General features: G+C 33.3%; 1 non-coding gene across 1 annotated transcript; it reads left to right on the top strand.

The window, feature by feature from the left end:
* Positions 1–17,553: 17,553 nt before the first annotated feature.
* On the top strand, positions 17,554–17,660 carry LOC121219686 (small nucleolar RNA R71). Its single transcript, XR_005916577.1, has one exon. It is a non-coding gene; the product is annotated as a small nucleolar RNA R71 (small nucleolar RNA).
* The last annotated feature ends 2,601 nt before the right edge of the window (positions 17,661–20,261 follow it).

Below are 20,261 nucleotides of genomic sequence, written 5' to 3'. Positions count from 1 at the left end.
GGATGAGAAATGGTGAGTTTTGTGGTTTCATGTTAAAGTTAGGTGAATGATGATAGAGGAATGTTTGAACTATAAAAAGAATCGGCTACCTTGTTATGAGCTAGGGCCGAATGTGAGTTTGGTTGTGTTTGAATGTTACATGCTTGGTAGAATGGTGGATGAAGGTGCCGAATGTATGTGGGATTGATAGAGTCTCCAAATTGATTTTATGTGTGTATGCATGACCGAATATACGTGGTCACATGAGTAAGGAAATGAGTTATTTGATATGTGGTAAAAGTTAAGTACTAAATCGAAGGTTGCTAAAATTGCCATTTCTTAGCCGAATATGTGCTTGATCAATGAAGGAATTGTTGAAGAACATAGGTGAAATTGGTGAGGGCAATCGGCCTAGTGTATAAATGATATGAAGATTTTAGGAAATTGTTTTGGTTAGGTGTATGTATGATTAAGTATATTCGGCAATATACTTAAAGTGGGTACATGATATTACATTATAATTATTGAGCTTGAGTATATGGATATGTGTATATGTGGTCATATAATGACATCTTGGTTTGAAAATTTAATGATGTGTGATTGCCGAATGTGATAAATAAATTCATGTTATTGAGTTAAATATTGAATACTCTTATTTGTATTATTTAAGCTCAAGAACCTAAAGGAGAGGCGTCCAACAAGGGGAAATCGAAGGTCATCGAGTAGCCCACTCGGAATTATTTTACCCAACATAAAGTAAGTCATTAAGCATGTAGTGGGTATTATTTCAAATGGTCATAATGTGTATGTATTGATGCTGATTGGAATGAATAAATATACATATATATATGCATGTACGTATGTGATGATGAAATTGTTGAATGAATGAAAAGAGGTAAGATGTAATGAGTTGTTGATCTCGGCACTAAACGTGCGGGATAACCATTTATGACCATGAGATTGGCGCTAGGTGCGCGGGATTAAATTGTACAGCACTAAGTGTGCGATTCGACTATGTTGCACTAAGTGTGCGAAATGAATATGATGCACTAAGTGTGCGAATTGACCATGCGGCACTAAGTGTGCGAGTCTAACTATGTAGCACTAAGTGTGCGATTTGATTGTATAGCACTGAGTGTGCGGGCTCAATATACATTCGTGAATCATTATGGACACTATGTGTGCGACACTATTGAGTCGATCGCGGACAGCGGGTCGGGTAAGTGTCTTGAGCACGTGTCTAATAGGTGCTATGCTTATACTTGGTGTTGAGCTCGGTAAGTTCGAACCTATGTGACAAATATACTTGAAGTCACGTACATAAGTTTTATCGTAGGATGGGTGAAAGGTCGTATAGTCGTTTGATTGTAACGAAAATAAATCGATTTATGAAATTGCTTCAATGTCCTATTGATGAGTATATAGAATGTGAATGCATGAATTGATATGAAATTGAATTGATAAGTTGGAGGAACTATAGTATGGTTCGGTATGGATAGAGTAAATTGTCTCGTTCCATTTTGTTTCCTCTTGTGGTAATGTTGTTGATAGATGGTAGTGCATTGCTTATGACTTACTGAGTTATAAACTCACTCGATGTTTCCTTGTCACCCACTATAGGTTGCTTGGTCTCATCTATTTTTGCGGGGTCGGGCCGTCATTGAAGTCATCACACCGGATAGCAAGTTTTGGTACTTTCTTCTTAGTGTGTTTAGAAGATCATTTTGGCATGTATAAGCTAGTACGTTGTGTTTGAATTATGGCATGTAAACTTTAAGCCATGCGAAAATGGCACGAATGTTCGATTGAATTGGATCAAGGGTAGGCATGAAATGGACCTAGTTACTTTCGTAACAGATGCTGGCAGCAGCAGTGTCATGAGATTGAAAAATCACTAAAAATAGTGGGAGTGGAATTAATTGATGAATAAATTATGTAATCGAAGCTCGATGAGTCTGCTTTCATGAGGAAGTAACGAAAAGATCATATGGGCAGTATATTAAGAGATAATCAGATTTTAGTGGGACAGGGCCAGAACGGTTTCTGGATTCCCGGCTCCGACTTTGGAAATTCATTATAAATTAACCAGAGATAATTAGGGGTCGTACCAAATATGTGCAGATTCCTCTCTGAGTCTAGTTTTCATAGAAACAAACGGCAACAGTATTGAAGCCCCGTGCAGGGAGATATCCCAGTCGTAATGGACAAAGGTCAGTGTAGTCGACCCCTGCAACTTGGGGGACTTTGACTAATAAACTGTACTAATTGGCCCAACCAAAAATTCTAGAAAAAAATACATAGATGGGCACATGAGTCTAGTTTCTGGGAAAAATTACGAAACTGATTTTTGAGTTACGAAACTCAAGATATGATTTTTAAAGCGGCTAGTACACAGATTGGGCAGTGTCTGGAAAATAAATTTTGTAAGGGGCTAAAGCCAGTTAACACCTCGTGTTCGACTCCGGTGTCGGTTTCGGGTTCGGGGTGTTACATATTCTTTCCAAAAAGAATTATAACTACCATGTTTCAATGTTTGACCGAAATCATAATAATAAATTATTATTATAATTTTAGTAAAATATATTCTGTTAAAATTTATATATTAATTTTAACTATGTTCACTATTTGTGTACAATAAGCTTGTACATTTAATTTGTTTAATATTTAACTGTCAAATTAAATTAATTCAATAATTAATTTAATTCATGTGACAGCTAAACACAATATCAAATATGTTTATACTTTTTTTGTTTTAACCACAAGGTATGACCCTGTAGGTTATTGTAACATTAGTAGTAATACTAGAACGTTTCTAATAATACAAGTAACGAGTGGCATCTAGCAATGCATCATTGCTACTTAAGTTACAAGAAGTCATAATTCGACATAACCTTTCTATGATAATCTTTTCATGTATTATATCATTTTATCCTTAATATCTAGATTGTACACAAGTCATGGAACAATCACACTTGTATAGTCCAATCTCATATTTCTTGATTTTCTGAGTAGACTACAATAAATAAGTGTGATATCTCATATCAACTTATTCGAGCATGGCCATGCATTTCTAGTCTCACTCCATCAAGAGGCCTAAGATATTGCTTCCATTATGTAGGAGGGATAAATCTTATCTTGATCAACCATATCCTACTACATGGATTGTGGTATATTCAACTTTAGTCTTTATAGTACAATCTATCACGACAGACATTTGATTGTATCAAAATATATGACTCAGGATGTTGGGACAATGATGATCTTAAGTCTGAGGATCATATACATAATTATCACTATGAGTAATATTGTGACTATTACATAATAATCCAAGAAACATACTCATAGCGGGTTAGTCCAATATGTTGTTCTCTAATACATACTCATGTATTGATTTTGACATCCCTATGTCAATGAAAACTTTTTGTCATCAATCAACTACACATTAGTCTCAATGCATTATTGTTGTTCAAGCCCACAATAATACTTGACTAATGACCTTTTAAGAACAATCATATTTTCTTAGGACCTTATTACAATTCAGTTTAGTTATATACACAGAAAAAGAAACTAAAATAATAATGCCAATGTCTTATATTAATAAATAAGGTAAAACAAGTATGTAATTACAATCATCTCACGATTGGTTTTTGGGCATACTATAACACGCAACACAACCACATGATGAAGATTTATCACTTAAGATGCAATATTATCGAGCGTTCTTATTTAACATTTCTCTCCCAAATGCAAATATGCATAACACACAACACATTTAGAATTCACATTTTCTTACCTTTTTATTGACCTTCATTATGCTAATCTCGGATCCCATATTCACATAACGAAACAAGTATCACAATTATTATTTTTTCGAACACATGCGTGTTCCCATGAGTTCAGGGCTCTTTGCCATGGTTAACAACTAACATGTCCTACCGAAGGCAACATCCATATCGCCAGGCTAGTTAACAACTAACATGCCTTACTAGAAACCCAACACTTACGCCACTTTGGTTAGCAACTAACATGCCCTACCAGTGGCCCATCTTATTTGCCTACCTGGTTAGCAGCTAACATGCCCTACTAGTGGCCCATCTTATTTTCCCATCTGGTTAGCAACTAATGTACCCTACGAGTGGTCTATCATAACCGCCATTCTGGTTAGAAACTAACATTCCCTACCAATGGCCTATCCTATCTGGATACCGAGTTTACGCACGAAGGAAATCATGTCTGTTTCCTATCACTTACATGCACATGCAGATGATTACATACAACAACTTACCATATTCCATGAAGATGATTTCACCTGAATTCTTAGCTATGGCAACCAGAATTTAGCATTATACCAAAACTAAGAGGAAACTCAGAGAAGATTAATACAAATTGGATACTCACAGAAAAGCTTCAATAAATTTGGTTACACCTAGACTTCCACTACACTCCATAACTTTTTTCATGTTTGAACACTTGCTGGTTCTTCTCCAATGAAGAACTCCTTCTTAGACGGGGTGCTGGAGTAAAAATAAGGTAAAAGAAAAGAAAGGAAGAACCCCTACTATAATAGCCTCACCAATATTTATAGCTCACACAGCTCTCACAATAACTTATATGTGGCTATCCATGCAAAGCTAACTCATCACTCTATTGTGGCCAACATAATTTTTAGACAAATCCCACATTAAATATCAATTGCACTGTAGTCAATTTCTAATTATATTTTAATAAGAAACCAACTAAAACTGTACAATATACCCACGTGCTCATACAAAAAACTATTAGGTCCACAACCTAACAATCTGCCACTAGTTAATACTAGCTAAAGGGTCCATCACAAAAAAACTTACTAAAAGAATCTGCTGATTGGAAAGTTCCCCATATCAACCACGCCAAGACATATATACCTATAATCTATACTTCACCAAAAGATGAATCATTCAACCAAGTCATTACAGACCTACTTGGTTAGCTAAATAGTTCGTCAATCATGGTGCGACAACCAACACTTAACACAACACTGGCAGATAAGGTGTAAATTAGCCTTCCCTAACTTATAATTAGCCAACAATTCGCCTACACATATCACCAACAAGGACTACACCGGGCGGGATGTTACAACACTTCATGGTGATCATTAACAATTATGGCTTGTCCTTACTGCAAATAGTACAATTTTAGAGTGATTTTTCTCCTTTGGCAGGAGAAGAAACAAGTCCTATTGCTACTTTGGCTAGCATCAATGGCCTCAAAAGATTGGTGCTTGGAACAAGTTTCAGGACAAACTCTTCCAAATTAGGGGAATGTTCTATAATTCTTTCCGTTAGCACCATCAAAAGTGGATTATCAAGTTTCTCCTCTAAAAATATTTATTCCTTTTTTTTTTCTTTTTCCTTTTCTTTTATTTCAATTGTCTCTTCTTTATTAAAGGCATTCTATCTAAATTTGTCACTTTTTACAAAATTTTTAAAAATCAAATTTTGTCATTTTATAAATGTTGAGGGCTAAGTTTATTGAATTTTTTTAGAATTTTAACTAAAATGAACAATTTTGCAAACATTGATGGCTAAATTTATTAAATTTTTTATATTTAGGATAAAATTAATAGAACGTGTAAACATCATAGTGCTAAATTTGTTAGTAGACCAATAAATTAAAGCTCACATCAACACTTTTATCAAATGTCAAATGGCTATTAACATTCGACGACCAAAAAATTTGATTTCGAATAGTTTAGTGACCAAAATAAAATGTGGGTAATACTTTAGTGACCAATTTTTTGTACTTTACGTACACACGTTCAAAATGATCATTTGGAGGAAGACATATTTTGGAAACTCTAATGACTTACCCACGTTCTATTTTGGTCACTTATAATGATCTTTGAACATTGTAGGTAATTTTATTTTGAATAGTTTAGTGATTGGGCACTTTTAATAATCTTTGAGCATGGGTAACTTCCATGTATTGGGTAAACCACTGGTTCATCATTTGAAAAAAAGACATTTTTTGCCTCACTCCCAACCATTGTTCGAATGTGAAAACTTTGGGCAGCTCCCTGTTCAGAAGTGGGAATATTACTTTTTACTTCATTAGAGACAACTTGATTTGATTTGGCCGACATGGTTTGTCTATATAAGAAAATAGTCAATTTGAATTAGAAGGCATCACACTATTATATGTTATTGTTGCATGTATTTCTAGACTCAACACACTCCACGTTTCAGTTCTAGAATCAACTAAACCGTAGCTCTAATAGCGTTAAATGTAACACCTCTCGCCTCACTCAACTACCAGGTCCAAGCTATAAGCTATTACATTTGTTGCTGGAATAGCTATAGGTAATCAATAAAAAACAAGCATTTATACATGTAATCAAATGTTAATCAAGCTTAAAATATGATAGACAATCATTTCTTGGTCATCATTGAGCTTACAAAAAGCTCAATACCATATTGGGGTCAAACTAGGACTAAACTAAAATTTTTCAAAATATGTTAACTGGGTATCGCGATATCTAAGGCTTGGTATTGTGATGTTGAAGACAGTAGCCAAACTTCAAAATATGTCAGGTCAATATTGCGATATCCAGGGCTTGGTATCGCGATCTCGCAGACAGTAGCTAAACTTCCCAACCTAAGGACAAAATTGTAAAGTTTTCAAAATAAAAAGGGTTGATATCGTGACATCAAGGGTATGGTATTGCGATAATGGAAACAAACCACTAAGTCCTTATTTTTGGAAAAATGCACATTTATGGTACCTATTTCAAACTTTCCATTTCAACTATTTAAAGATGCATCAAAATACCATTCCCAATTATCTCAAGACTTAACCAAACATACCAAATAGTTCAAATGACCATGTTTAAAGTTTCGTAAAAACATTCATTACATGTACACCATTTAAACTTCAATGAATCAATGCCAATTACCGCAAATTCACCAAGTTATTTCATGCCAACTTTACCCATGCCAATTGGCCGCCTTCGGACATACTAACGTTCAGAGTCTGAATACTACATTAAAATATAGAATCACGATGCAGTATCTGCAAGTATACGAGTCTAGTTGTACTATAGTTTTACAATGGAGTGGGTGAGTACTCTGAGGATCGTCCTCAAGGGAGGCGAAGGCTAGATCAATTTTAACCTACACACTAAAAGATTTAATTAATACTTTAATCAAGTTATAGTACGGAAACGTAAATAAGAGATTTTTGGGATTTTTATAGTACTAATAATAAAAATAAAATAACATAAAAGAAAAAAATAAATTTCAAGAGATAGAAAAAAGTAGAATGAGTCAAATCTGATGATGAGTGATTAGCTTGCTTCGCAATCCCAATCAACTGTTGTTTCGGGTTCCTTTTCAACCAACTAGTCGCTACCCTAGCAGGATCTTCCGATCTTCCACTAACATAATGAGTCAGCAAGGACTACTTGTCTTTTGACCTCACAGTCCAGACTGGCTTGGGGTGAAGGTGTTCACAGTTGGGAAATACCAATTTTGGGTTAATTCCCACCTTGATGACTTCCCGGGTTTGTTAGGCCTAGGGTTTGTTTCACGCTCTTCCTTTCCTAAACAACTGATTCATTGAGTAACCCTACAAAATAGTTAATAGATTATGCCTCCACTTACTAATCATATAGAAGGATTAGTTCCTCATAGCTTTCATAAACAACATGGAATAGATGGAAGAACAAAACGTGGTGAATGAATTGAAGTGTATAGTTTAAGAAAAGCCTGATTTATATAAATAATAACATGAATCCCCAAAAGGTGATCGTCCTTAGAAATCAGATCTCTTGAAGGGAAGCAACAAACAAATAAACTAAACTCTGAAAAACCTAAGAAAGAAAGAAAACGAAACTAAATCTAATAGAGAGAATCTAGGTTAATGGAATGGTGTCCATAACATGTGCCAAAAGAGCCTATTTATAGCCTTCAGGTGGCTGTCGTTCTGAACCCTAGGTCAGCTACGTTCCCGAGCTCTAAGTTCAATTGTGCAGACCAAAATGCCCTTGTTTTGTGTTTAATTTCTATCCTAGAGTCAATGTCGTGACACACCAGGACCTGTGTCGCGACATAAAAGTCAGTATGCTCCTCCTTGGGATGTCTTCAGGGGTATGTCGTGACATCCTTAGCCAATGTCACGACATTGAAGGCAGTTTTGTACTTTCTCCATGTTGCTTTTCATTTTGCGACATCAGACCTCCTGTGTTGCGACATATCATCTAGTATCGGCCTAAAATGCCTTCTAATGGTCTCCTGCACACTCACGAAGTACGTTAGCTCTCCCTTAGGCCTCATTCGGCCCTTAAGGTCAATAAAAGACTCATTTCGCACATTTTATTAGATATAAGTAAAATTAAAGAAACTTAACTAAAATATAACGAAAATGCTTGTATTCAAACTCCTTAAGTGCGAAAACTAGTTTAATCTGCTACACCGAATTACGACTGATCACCAATCCACTTATAATATGCAATTTCATATGTCATACATACCTTAAACATATAAGTCAAAGTGTACCCATTCAAACTAGGCATCACAAATACCAAATCACACATTTTTAAACCACATACAGAACCAACACCTATATTACACATATACCAAGTTCAATACCATATTCAACACATAAAGACTTATATACATCAGGCCACCTATATACATGCCACAATTCTAGGTTCAAAATGTTTAAGCATTTACCAATTCAATGATAGGATAGTGTGAGCTTCAAATAATCTGGCTTGACGCGTGCCGTAAGGTGACGATCTACAAGGAAAAGAGAAAACAAACGAGGTAAGCATATACGATGTTTAATAAGTTCATAGGCATTAAACAACAACTTACCTTATCTTTCACTTAAATACATAAGCTAAAACAATGTTGGCATAGTTTGGGTAACATAACATATCACAACATTAACAAGGTGAGTATTATACCAAAATCAAACCATATGATACTATAAGTAGTCAATCTGCTAATTCATGACATATTAAATCACAATTTGAATCTTATGCTCATTCAAACACATGGTTCATGTTCAATTCAATGTCTTTCTATTTTGAAAAACAAGTTCTTTTTATTACAATTTGAATTCTCATTTCATATAAGCAGTATAGCCCGATGAACTCTAGTAAACGGACTCGGATACATAAGTATCTCCGATACACTAGTTGCTTGTTTGATCTTAACATATAATCGTGTCAGTTTACTACTCCAGGCTAAACCTTTACAATGACATATCTGACTGCTTGTCCAAGCTGAAAATATACATGTCAAGTTACCCATCCAAGCTAAACCTTTAAAACGATATCAAAGTTACTAGTCTAGACTAAACTTGTGTCACATGTATCTTTGAGTTGGCAACAAAAGCTGGATTTCAGTAATATATGTAACCAATATTGTACAAGCATGCAAAAAACCCTATTGGCATGCCAATTGTATCCTAACCTTCACTAAGTTCACATGGGCATCTATTACATATATTATCATCACTTTTCAATTTAGTCCAAATCTCACTTCTGAACCAATTCACAAACAAATACATATATAATTACAAATCAAATACACAAAAACCTATATAAAAAATTACCATATGAACTTACCTAGTCAAAACTGCTAGCAAATTGAATCCTTAAGGACTACACTACAATTTTGTCTTTTCCCCGATTATCCACTGTTTGATTCAATTCTTGATCTAAACAATTATGTTAGACAATTCATCAATACCAAAAATTTTTATATTATTCCATGGTAGGCACCAACCTATTTAATTCCATTTTCTAAATTCCCCTTAAGTTTTTCATTTTATTCAATTTAGTCCCCGAAATCAAAATAACAATATCTTTCAATTTTGAGCTTCAATTTTTAAACTGATCTCAATTAAATCCCTTTGGGACTCCCTACTATCTATTATTACTAATATTTTACATAAATTCCATAATTTATTCACTTTAGTCCTTTTGTACAAAACTAACAATTAAACATTACAATCTAGTCTTTTTCATATCTAAGCTAAAATCTATCAATTTAAGACCAATTTATTTAAGAAATTAACAATGGAAAATTTTAAAAACTTTAAAAATTTTACAAATTGGTACATGGTTTAGCTAAATCAAGCTCCTATGACGTCAAAAATATAAAAATTACAAAAAAAAGAATTGAATTACCTATCCAATTTTGTAGCCAAATGTAAAAGGTTTCTCTAGATTTTCTTCTTTTCCTTGGACAAAAATATGAAAAAGATGAGACAATGTCTCATGTTTTCCTACTAATTTAATATATCTAGTCTAATTAGAATTTCATTAAACTAGGTTAATTAACATAATCAAGTTAACTTAATTTACCAATTGTTTAATCATAATGGGATGTTGCATCATAATCCATTAACATAGGTTTTCTGATGGTTTATTAACCATTCTAACCCTTTGGAGTCACAATTTAAGTCCTTAAGCCTTTGGCCAATTAAAAATCTATAGCAATTAGACTTTTACAATTTAGTCACTGTACATTAATTAAACAATTAATAAACAAAATTGAAGGATTAAACGTTAATAAAATTTTATACCAACTCCATAAATATTTATATTTAATATTTACGGACCTAGTTTATGGCAATAAGATTTCAAAATCATCTTTTTTGGCACCACTGAAAATTAAGTTGTTGTAGATGTTTTCTTAAATGAATATGTCGGACATTTAGAGTCTTTGAGATCCTTCGCATCACACCACTAGCACTTGCTAGCTCATTCTCTTTGCTCTACTATAATTCATTTAAGCTAAAAAAACTTGCTATGTGTTATATACCAATGTCTTTCTTGACAAGTTAATGATCAATAAAAGGTTGAACGACATTGGAAACAACATGTTCATACGAGTTTTTTTTTTTACAAATATGACATCTATGTCTTACCCAAGGTTTATCATTTTCGTCTTACATACTATGTCTACGTACCATTATTATAGGTTGAAACAAAAACCACTCAAACAAGAAAAGTTGATTAAAGAAAATTAACCCTCACCGTTATGCACTCGCAATAAAAAATAAACAACTCTAAGAGGCAAAGAAAATAAGTTAAGATTTTCTCGCTTGCAACTTTTAAAGAGTAATCAAACTCAATAATATTAAAAAATATATGGGATTACTCTCAAAAAATCTGATCTAAAGATTTAAGAAGCCAAAGAAAAACTCGGCTCCAAAGGAAGTAAGTTGCACGGAGAAAAGAGAGGTAACTTTTTTCGTATCTATTAACACAAGTAGCAAAAATGTGTTAGAATGCGTAATAGAATAAAGAAAAGCTAAAAAAAACCCTAAGGCTAGAATAAAAAAAATACCCAGCATAAAACTTGAAATAATGGAAAATTACTTGAATTTTTCGTTCAAGGTGTTTCCAATGTGCTAAAATCACTAAAATTAAACTGGAGCCTCTTTATAAATATAATATCAGGAAATTTTGGGCATGAAATTCAACCTACAATTTTTTAAATTTGTTATCTTTTTAAAATTTTCTTGATTATTATCAATGTGCTAAAGTTCCAAGAAATAGTATACAAAATTTCAGGTCAATTTGAATTTGTTTACCCACTGAAATCAAATTTTTTTAAAAAAAAATCATGGTAAAAAAGTTTTTAGACGCTGTTTAAGAAAAATTAGTGAAAACACTATATTTAGCATTAGTAAAAAACTCAAAATGCCCAAATCTGATACCAAATGATAAAAGGGAGGGAGGCAGAGCGGATGAAGATAGTATTCAAGTTGCTTAACTCAAGAAAAAAAGATTCAAATCTAACCTCTAAAGAAGAAATAAAAAAAATTTAGAAATAAGAAAAATGAGAACACTAAAAAGGAAATTTAAGAACAAAGAATAAATAAGTAAACAAAAGTAAAAAAAAATAAAGTGGAAGATGGAACGAGTAAATCGATAGATATGATGGATAGATGGATAAGTGTCCAATTGAACCATTTGAGATATTGATTTGTCATAATTCGTTGTAGCAGATTAAACTAGTTTTCATATTTAAGGAGCTTGAATATAAGCAATTTTATCATGTTTTAGTTAGTTTTTCACTTTTAGCCTCGAATAATAAAAAGTGTGATTTGAGTCGTTTATATGACCATAGGGCCCAAAGTAGGCCTAAGGGAAGACTAACGTGTTTGGTGAGTGTGCAGGACACCATTTAGAGGTATAAGAACACGAGATTGGTTGCCATGTTACAAACAGAGTTTTGATGTTGCAACATTGTTAGTAGAATACCAAAATAGCAAGACTACCATCGGTGTCGTGACATAGCTAGAGGATATCGCGACCAAATGCTGAATCTGAGCTTGAGCCTGAGCTAAGCAAACTTCCATCATTGTCGTGACATAAGGCAGAGGATGTCGCCACACCGGCCCTGTAAGTGAAGAATTAACGAGTTTAGGGTGCTTTGGTTTGCATAATGAACTTTAATGTAAAGACGTCAATTGAACTAGGGCTAAGGACGATGGCCAACCCTAAAGCTAGAAATAAACCTCATTAACCACTTGAGAATTATCTTTTATGTATCTTAGAACCTTTCTTTTAGTTTAGGTTTTAGGTTTTAGTTTTTTTTACTTAGGATTTCGTTTTAGTTTTATTTTCATTCATGTTCTTCAGAGAATTTGACTTGTGGATTCAACAAACTCTTTGTGGATTTCTGCACTTCAATATCAGTATAATTTAGGATTTCTCTTAAACTTTTACTCTTGATTTATTCTTCATGTCTATTTTCTTTATCAAGTTTATATCGTTTATGAGATCCATGAGGAATTAATCCTCTTATGGGGGATTAGTGAGTGGACGTGGGAGTAATTAATTTTTAAGTAGGGATTCTTAGTGGATCAGTTGGTTGGGATAGGAAGAACGTAAACCCTAGGCCTAAAAACCCTAGGAAGTCATCTACCCAAAATTGGTATTGGCTATTTGTGAACCCATTACCCCAATCTGGTATGGATTGTGATGTCAAGAGATAAGTAGTTCTTCTCGACTCGTTAGTTTAGTTGAAGATCGATAGATCCTACTAGGTTAGTGACTAGTTGATTGAATAGAACCTAACATAGGAATTAGTTATGACCATCAAAGTGAGTTAGTATCCCATGCTTAGATTTGATTGAATCAACAAATTAGTTTTCCATTTTATTCTTTTATGCAATTTATTTATTTTCTTATAAATCAAGTTCTTTTCAATTTATGTTCTATTGTAATATAATTTAATTAAAATACTAATTAGATCTATTAACATTTAGGTTATTACTAATTTAGTACTCGCCTCCCTTTGGTATGATCCTCGGACAACTTAGCTACTTCGTTGTAAAAACTAAATTCCAACTTGACCTGTATACTTGGGAAAATTGCCTAACTTTCACTTTTGGTTGTAGGAAATTTACTTTAGACGTTAGTACGTTCGGAGGTGGTCAGATATAAACCCCAACAAACTCAATTAATGGCTCTAATCAACCTTCTGAGAAATAATTCCTTGGAGAATTGAAGGATGAAGAATGAATTCTCAAGACTTCTTGAAGAAAATCGAGAAGGAAGCTACTTCTAAAAATCACTAGAAAGAAATCTTGCATAAAGAAACTAACTCCCTGAGTTGAAAACTTTATTAATGAAAACAACTGTGTATCTAATGAGTAATGAAGAGACCTTTATATAATCTAGAAAAGTATAACCAAATAAAACTCTAAAGTATACTGGAACTCTAACTAATCTAAACAACTAGTTTTAAACAAAATTTTATTGTTGACTAAGAAACATAAACCTCTTAAATATATTAAAATACTTTAAAAAATTCTAAAATTTGGAATAAATACATAATAAACCTAATAAATATAGTATTGGGCTCATGCTTAATGAAAATTAAGCGTAAAAAATGAACCCAATATGATTTAAACTCGAATTAAAAGCCCAAAACTCGTAATTTTTGTAAATCTCATTTAAAAATTCTGCTCACGCAGTCTTCACTAAAATGGTCATAACTTGATCTCCCAAACTCGAAATTAAGTGATTTAACGTGCGTTTCAAAGCCAAGAGATATTCAAATGCTATGTAGACATCTCAATCTAGAAATGCTTGGATCCCATTCAAAAAATTGTCTCTAGTTGACTAATTTTCTAAACTAGAAAGTTGGCAGCTTTGATGAATGAAATTGAATAAATTTCACCCCATTCGTGCATGTATCATTCCCTCTTTCCTCGAAAGGATTTGTCCTTGAGTCTTGTATTTAGTTGAATAAGAAAGAATCTTTATCGCAGGTGGACTGGGTTAATTAAGCTCCTCTTAAAGGATCAACAAATTCCCAACAGAATGAAACAAGCCCACTAGACAAATTCAAGTTAAGGTTAGTGAAAACAAAATCATTTCTCTATTTTGGATAAGTTCTCTCTTTCTATGCATTTTTTTTTCAATGTGAATTGAACTCTCTAATTTTACCTTGTAGGAATTTCCCTCATCAAAGTTGGACCATCAAATTGAATTTTATCACTCAAGGTCTCTTTTCTCTTAGTCTTCTAGCATGAAACATCATCACTTCCCTTTAACCCCTCACAAAAATTTCAAACATTAAATTCATCAAAATACAACTCTTTAGGAGGACAATAAAGGTCTAACTCGTCCAAATTCATAGAATCTAAGAAAAAAAATTCTCATTATAAACTTTTTCCATTACACAAAGTTCACTATGACTATCAGCATAGTTTGCGCTATCACTATCAACTTCTTTGACATCAACTTTGAAATAAAGTTCAATTCTAGATCTAGACTCAGCAATAGGCATAAAGTCACACTTTTTGTGTTCGCAAATGGCGTCACTCGAAGTTTCTTACTATTCATATAATTATCGTCAATGATAGTAGTAGATGAAGACTCAGCAATAGGCTCTATGTCATATTTACATTCCTCTACTTACAAGGATCATGTGATTACTAGCATCGAATCAAATTGAGAGAGCATGGATGAGAATTCAAATATGTCTTTTAACTGAATATGTTGGACATTCAGAGTTTTTGTGACCCTTTGCATCACACCACATGCACTTGTTAGCTCATATTCTTTGCCCCGTCAAAAGTCGTTTAAGCTCAAAAAAGTTTTTATGTGTTCTGGACCAATGTCTTTCTTGACAAGTCCATGAACAATAGAAGGTTGAATGGAAGTTGAAGCAACATGTTCGAATGAGTTTTTTACAAATATGAAATCTATGCCTTGCCCAAAGTTTATTATTATTCTTGTCTTCCATACTATGTATACATACCATTATTAGAGGCTGAAAAAAAAAACACTCAAATAAGAAAAGTTGATCAAAGAAAATTAACTCTCACTGTTATGCACTCACAATAAACATTGTATTTAGCATAAGGGAATAACTTATAATGCACAAAATCAAATACCCAAAGGATAAAGGGAGGGACGCAGAGTAAAAGAAGATCGTATTTAAGTTGTTGGACTTTAGAAAGAAGGATTCAGATTTGACCTGTAGAGAAGAAATAAACATATTTAGAAATAAAGAAAATGAAGACACTAAAAGAAAAAAAATTGAGAACAAAGAATGAATAAGTTGTCACACTCTCGTTTGACGAACCAATATTTTTGGAAGGCAGTATTGGTGAAACCATCTAAGTCACGAGATTTAGACTGGTTGGCATTGACAAATTCCTTGGCGAAGTAGTTTGTTGAGCTTCGCCAAGCTTGCAGACTCTCACTTTACAGTTGGTGATATCTTTATTTGGCAGATTCTCCCTCTAATAAGTCCGCCACCCATGTTTTGTGTTAATGTAAATGTATTGGTTGTGCTAGAAATCATGGTGAGTGGGGCGTGTATAGGTCATGTGGCATCCTAGTTGGGGTATTATGTCAATAACTAGAACACTTAAAGAACGTTGTAGGATATGATTAATTAGTGTAAATGTGTATGCATTGATTAGAGAATTTGATTAAAGTGGGATTTGGATTAGAGTTGACTATAAAAAGGAAAACCCGATAATGGAGAGAAGACTTTTATTTTCATATTCTCTGCTCACCTTCGTTATCATCGAAAAAAACTCAAAAGTGTTCTTAATTAATTATAAAGGAACTGATCGTTAAGCTTGTAGAAGCTACCTTCTTTAAGCTATTTTCTGGTAAACTCTTAAATCATTCTTTAAGTTTTACAAGATTGAAAAATGTAGTCGTAGGAGCTGTTAATTAGGGTTTTCATCTGAAATACTGGATAAGAAGAAAACTTCTTTCTGGAAACAGTTTGAATGTTTATCGATTCTTGCTATTATGTTGAATTTCATTTGTTTACGTACTTAAAAGAGTTATTTGATTTTTTTAGTCAAAGATACGGGAGAAGGTCCTAGTGCAAAGGGAGAAGAACCCATCGAGTAGATAAAAGCCCGTGTGAAGGTTTTTTGTGAGTTCCTTTGTACTTTGTGTTTGTTAACTGTGTCAACATGTTTAAACTGTCCAATTGTTTTTTCAGGTGAGTTATCTAACCTTTGGTTTTGATACATCTGTCAAAAGAATGGGGAAATGAGATTATGCATGTACGATTGATGTTGGTAAATCATAGACATGAGTCCTGCATGTACATTGATATGAATAATCCTTCCTTGGTGCATAATCTCCGTATCCAAATCGACGTAAAAAGGGGTATCAGAGTGTTGATACGTATGATGGTGAAAAAAGGAAAGGAAAAACATTATTTGCCTTCGGTGTAACACTTTGATGCAAACCGTGACTGGTGAATACCCGGTCTTGTGGGGGAACACTTATGTGTTTGAATTATCAAGGAGGAATTGTGGAGGTTGATCTCCTCCAAACTTACTAACATCCAAAGTGTGAATACTACAACTAAAGATATGAAATTAAGGTGGTGTCCGCAAGTATATGGTCATGTTAATATAGTTTCTACAACGAAGTAGGTGAGTATCCGAGGATCGTACCCAATGGAGACAACTACTAAATTAATATTAACCTAAACATAAATAGATCTAAATAGTACTTTAGATAAATTATATTACGACAAAACATAAACTAAAGAATTCAAATTTTATAAGAAAAGAATAAAACATGCATAAAATAATGAAAATGGAGAAGTAATGTGTAACTCAACACAATCTAAGCATGGGTGATTAGCTCACTTCAGTGGTCATAACTAATTCCTATTTTGGGTTTCTGCTCAATTAACTAGTCGTTACCCTAGCATGACCACTTGATCTTCCAATAAACTAACGAGTCAGCAAGAATTACTTATCTCTCAACCTCACAGTCCAGATTGGATTGGGGTAAGGGGTTGACAGTCTAGTAGTAAAGTTTTTAAGCATTGAGGTATTGAGGATACCTAAGATGCAAGTGAAGTGAGAGCATCCACTTCATGTACTCCAGTGACTCGTCTTCCTGACGCTACTCGATAGGTTGGCCATTGATAATTGTTGCTGGCAATCCTCTCGATGATTTCATAAGCCTCGTTATAAGACTTAGAAAGGAGAACATCGTTAGTAGAAGTGTCTACTACCATTCTCGTGTGAGCATTGAGACCATTATAGAACATCTCTAATTGGATGCAATGAGGGATTCCGTGATGAGGGCATCTTCATAATAGTTATTTAAACTTTTCCCATGCCTCATACAAGAACTTGTCATCCATCTATTGGAAAATAGTGATTTCACTCCTCAACTTAGCATTCTTACTAGGTGGGAAGTACTTCATAAGGAATCATTCCGCTAAATCTTGCCATGTGGTAATGGAATTTAGTGGCAATGAGTTCAACCAGGCTTAAGCTCTGTCCCTTAGTAAATCTGGGAACAAGTTTAGTCGTAGTGCATCTTCGGGTACTCCAACTAATTTGTAAGAATCGCTCACATACATAAACAATCTTAAGTGAAGGTGAGGATCTTTGGTAGGCATTCCATTGAATTGGCCAAATGTCTGAAGCATTTGAAATATGTCTGGCTTCAGCTCGAATTGTTGTGCCTTGATTTCGGGTCTCCTAGTAAACAGATTAAGCTCATGAAACACTGGCACAACATACTGTCTTAGAGCTCTATCCCTATCATCAGCAAAAAGGATATAATTTTGAGCATAATCTGCTCTGTTTCCTTGATTTGGATTTTAAAAGTTCATCTCTTTTGTCTTTTTTGACTTAATTGTCTTCTTTATCGAAAAGTTCTTTCAATTTCAGGATCTACAGGGAGTAAATTGATAATTTGATCAATACTCACAATCACTTGAAATAATCACAGAAAAATTAACTAAGTTAAAATTGAATAGAAAAAAAAACCAAAATGCAAAATTAACAATTTCACAAATAGTTTCTTTTAAAACAGTCCCTGACAACGGTGCCAAAAACTTGGAACGACTGAAATGTACAAGTGTACACAATCACAACAAGTAATAACGTAACAAGTAAATGTCGAGTTATCGTACCCACAGGGACCGTGAAATAAAAATATTTATAAAATGTAAATTAAAAACTTTGGTGATTAAAAATATTTTGATTTTGAGGAGGTGATTAAAAACTAAAATTTAACTAAGTAAAATAAAAAAAAATAAAAGTTTCAATGCACGATTTCAAAAGATAGTCTTAATCAAGATGACGTAATTGTTTTAGATCAATTACATTTCTTAACTTAGAATTACTAAACTCATGTTTATGTTGTTACGAATAATTTCACGAGAACTTGGTAATTTGCTAACTACTGCTTATACGAACTTACTAAATTAACTAATCTTTTGAACATTTTTTAATGCCAATTCAAACAACTAATCAATCTTCATAAGCCCATAAAGTATTAAATGAGGTAACAATATATTTCTATATTGAAACAATTTAATCACAATAATCTTGCAAGTTATGCAAGGCTAATGTACCGTTTAATAACGTCGCTAATTTAACCTTTAGCTACCTTAGAAGTTTAAACATGCACCAATTAAATACTGTGTTAATTAATTATAATTTCAATACATTTAACAATTAATTCATTCATTACCTTACATTTTATAATACAAGTATAACGTAGGATTGATTTTATTTAATTGAACAACTTACCAAGTCTTATAATAACACAAACATGATTTTAATTATTCAAGTGGACAGACTGAAATCAATCTAACATGAATTAATTTAAGTCATTTTAATTAGAACAAGAACAACAACAAGAACAAGAAAAAAACAATTATTCAGGTTCATAATTACAAAATAAACAAGAAAATTAAAGAGAAGGGAACTAGAAAGCAAATCCATTGTTTCTCTGAAGCTAGACTAGTGCGCACCTCTTCTTCTTTGCTCATTCTGTTGAATCGAGGCCTCTACGAACAATTGAATGATGCTATTCCAAGGTGTAAGAAGACTTTTTTTCAAGAGGAAAATTGACAAGGGAAATGGACAAGGAAAAGGGAAAAGCAAAGAAGAGAAAGTGAGTGAAAGAGAGAAAGATGTGTGGAAATGAAGGTGTGTTGAATGAATAGGTGAAGGGGGTATTTATAGGTAGGAGTGGTTGCTAAAAATAACAAATAATTAGTAGCCATATAATCCCCTTGGCCAGCCACACATGGAGCAAAGTTTGAATGTTTCAAACTTTGCTAAATTTAGCTTAGGGTTAATCTTCAAAGGCACAAAAAGTGGAGGGGTTTGAATGGATTTTAATGAAAATTTGAGGGTTTTTTTGCAAGCGTAAAAATTAGAAAAATTCAGTTGATTGGGCCAGCTTGTTGGATGGTTTTAGGCTGCCAATTTGCTTGGTGGATCAATATTCAATGCTTAAATATAAAGTGCATAAAAAAACCATCATTTGGACCGTCCTTGGCTGGAAAAAATATTCAGCCTTCCTCTTAGTTCAATTGATGCGAAAAATTCCTCCAACGGTTCAAGCCTTTTGAGGTGTCTTCTGAGCTAGTTTTCACCTTTTGTGCAAAACTGTCAAAAATAAACCAAAATTTTAGGCATTTATTATAAAAATAAATAAAATTTCATATGTTAATAATTTAAGTTCAAATTAATTATTTTATAATTAAAGTATGAATTTTGACAAAGTTTACTACGAATTTAAATGAATTAGGGCTCAAAAGGTGCTGAAAAAGTCTATATTTTTGTGTTTCCACACCTCCAAACTTAATTCATTGCTCGTCCCGAGTAATGCACAAATTGAAATGAGGAAGTGCTTGAAATCATGATTGAAAAATGTCTTTAGAATACATTTCCCCCACAATTATGAGTTTAGTGTAATTATGCTCAAGAACAAGAATTTTGTAATTATACAACTCAAGTATACATATTGTTCG

The sequence above is a fragment of the Gossypium hirsutum genome, chromosome D07 (genome assembly GCF_007990345.1).
Source record: "Gossypium hirsutum isolate 1008001.06 chromosome D07, Gossypium_hirsutum_v2.1, whole genome shotgun sequence".
Lineage (NCBI taxonomy): Eukaryota > Viridiplantae > Streptophyta > Magnoliopsida > Malvales > Malvaceae > Gossypium > Gossypium hirsutum.
This window is presented reverse-complemented; position numbering and strand designations above follow the sequence as displayed.